Source organism: Marmota marmota, unplaced genomic scaffold (assembly GCF_001458135.2).
Source record: "Marmota marmota marmota unplaced genomic scaffold, marMar, whole genome shotgun sequence".
Taxonomy (NCBI): Eukaryota; Metazoa; Chordata; class Mammalia; order Rodentia; family Sciuridae; genus Marmota; species Marmota marmota.
Window position 1 is genome coordinate 12,190,045 of NW_025999925.1, and position 3,459 is coordinate 12,193,503.

Here is a 3,459-nt window from a genome sequence, read left to right on the forward strand (position 1 = left end):
AACCCCAGTGTCTATGTGGAGCTGGGTAACCTCTGACACTTGTTAATTGCCTATTTATTCATAATTTATGTTTTATGCTTCTTTCTTTTCCTCTATTTATTAAATTACTTGGACCAGCAGTCTTATATTAAAAGTTTTATATCTTTAGTACAACATACTATATGTTTTTTTTTCTGAAATAAAAAAAATATTTTTTTAAATAAATGGATACAGGAATAAATGGTAGATGGCCATTCAGTGCTACTCTTTGTAGATAATTTTATTACATTATCACAACTCTGGCTAATTATCAATCTCCAAGTTGTATTCAAATCAAACAGTCTTAGTAAAGCATATCTTCATAAACCCATAGTAAAGCATATCTTCATAAACCCATCTCAATATACTGAATCTTTAGAGCTTTGATTGTCAGAAATACTCATTTATAATTCCTCATGTACCACATTATAATGTGAAGCGGAAAGCATAGTAGCTTATACCAAGGGATTAGTTGGAATCAAACCCTAGCTATATACTTAACGATGTAACCTTGAGCAGAAGTTTTGATTGAACTCTGTGCCTTAATAACATTTTGTGTGTCATGGAGTGAAAATAACATTAACAGTCTCATAGATATAAAAAAATATAATGTTTTACTCCCTGTGACATAGAAAAAAATAAGAGGAAGCTAGAGCCAGGTAGTAATACATTCTTTCATATTCAGGGATTATATTTTGACACAGTGCTTTTCTCTTCAAGACTATAGTTTACCCTGAATTTCGGGAACCATTGAAATCTGTTTTTAGAAACAAACAGTGATATCAAAATCAATGTCTCCTCTTAGAAAGTGTCAGAAATATTTAATAAAAATACCGGTTCTTACCAGATTAAAACTGTTTGGAATTCAAATATGAAGCAATAGACAAATCATAGTATATGCAATCCAAATTTTTGTTCTTCTGAATCAGATAGGCTAGAGAAAAATTAAAGACTGTGCCCAGTATATAAGTCCTCACCATTCCTTAGAGTCTCGTTTTGCTACCAAGGCATCAAGCTGATTCTGCAATTCAGGAAATTTTTAATGCTGAATCATAATAGATTACTGACTGGTTACAAAAGTTATAGTTAGTTTTCAATAAGAATATATTCCAAAATATTACTGAAGTAGATAGTAAATAAAAACTGTCTGCATTTATGGAACCAAAAACAAAAACACTTCCCCACAACGACAAAGGCAATGCTTCATTATTGGGGAAAACTGGAAAAATATCTTAGGCTAAGCACTGATTTTCTGTGCTATGGCAATACTAAAGAACCCATACTTACATATGCTATAATTATGTTAATTTTGTCCTCATCTTAAATCCTGGTCACTCTTTCTTTCAGGAAACCAAAAACACGAAACCAATCTTCGCAATGATCCTGTTTTCTTTTAATATTCTTTTATCTTCTAAAGTGCAAATGTTTTGAAATTTTTATTTTTAAATTGTAAAATACACATTATGTTGTATTTAATCATTCATATTTACTTTTATTTAGTATGTACTCATTAGTTACACTGTAGTTTGTTAATTTACAACAGATTCATTGAAAGCCCTAATTATATTCCATGAGGTAAATATATTCCATAATTTCAAATTTCTAGACACATTTTTTTAAATCTATAGAAATGAACAACTCTAAATATGTTACCAAGAGTTCAATGATTATTTTTAAAAAAATGTAAAAGAAAAAAGCAGGTTATCAAGTACTAACTTGTTTTTTCTAAAATAATCTATGGTCCTATTACTTCTGCAGAAGAGATCAATTGTCTATAAATTTCAAGGATGGTCCATGTGTATAAAAGAACTGGGATAATTTAGGTATTTATGCAATCTACATGAAATCATTTTATTTCATTTTTTCAATAGATTTAAATCCCATTTGTGCAAAGTATTGCAGAGAGAATTCCATAAGATTATAAAATATGTCATATGTGGAATAATATAGTCACAAACATACTTTAATTCAAAGGATAGCATGCCCTTGCAAGTTCATTATCAAAGTACACAAAGGGCAGCCTTGGGTTAATTAGTAGAACAGATTGCCTATGGTACAGGAATTAAATAAAACAATATGAGATGCAAAATATTTTGTATGCTATTTTTCTGTAAAGTAGAAAAGTAGCCTTTTTATTCTGCAGAACCAATGGAAAAATGCAGGTAACTTCCTTAGCTACATTTTTTAGCACCTTTACAGTATCTACCTGGGTTGTAAATATTATTATACATATTTCTTATAAAAAATAGACACTTTCAAGTTTGAAGAGAAATATGGGGCACTTCTAGAAAAGGACATAACTAGTTCTACAGACTCACTCTTATGGTGATGTGACTCTGATATAATCAGGGTCCTTCAATAAGGAATGTATTTCAGGGATATTAATGTCCTCAGAGGATGGTTAAAAGTGCTCACCATACTGCTTACAAATGAAGAGGGTTCCACAGAAGTCACTCATTTATTAGCAAGGAAAGTCTCCTTGGAGGTTAACTGTAAATCATCCTATCTGGAATAGGGAGAAGCAATTAAGGATCCTATGACTCTTCCCTTTCTCTACTAATGCCCTTCCCAATCCAACTCTTACCATTAGAAGGCATAAATCATGTGCAATGTATCTAAAAGTAGAAGACTTCTGAAAAACTGCATTTCTTGGCTTGCTTTGAAAAAAATTTTACTTTATGTTCATTTTAACTGTGAAAAAGACAAAGCATAAGTAAAATAAGGGCAGATAGGGCATCCCTGTTTGAGTGACACAGTGATTGGTGGGAATCACAAAGGTGCAGTGTGAAGAGTCTAGTTTTTCTGCCTAAAACCACCAGGACATAAATAAAGATCCACAGAGAGCAGAATAAAGTATGACAAAAGATAAAACTATTGAATTTTATGTTCTTTTAAATTAACAGAGGATTACATTAGGCCAAGTTAAAACAGTATTAAAAGAGTTTCAGTACTCTAAAGGCAAGAAGTGAAGAGTGATTTTTATTTTCCACTTTCTGTTAATAAATAGTAGTACAAATTCCCCTTCACAGATCAGCTGTAAATCTTTGCTCAATAGGTAGCAGGGAGTAATACAAACAACACTGAGAAGAAATTGTCTTAAGTTAGAATGCAGTCCTAGATTTCACCCTACCTTATATTTTGCAGAAAAACTGGCGTTTTAGGCTGTACTTTCCCCTTATTGTGACAAATGTGTAAATTAATTTACTTGCAGTTGCATTCTTGAGCATTGTTCAGGCCCTTGAATTTCTTTTTTTTTTTTTTTTTTTAAATTTTTTATTGTGGGTTGTTCAAAACGTTACAAATTTCTTGGCATATCATATTTGACACTTTGATTCAAGTGGGTTATGAACTCCCACCTTCACCCCATACACAGATTGCAGAATCACATCAGTTACACATCCATTGATTTACAAATTGCCATCCTAGTGTCTGTTGTGCTCC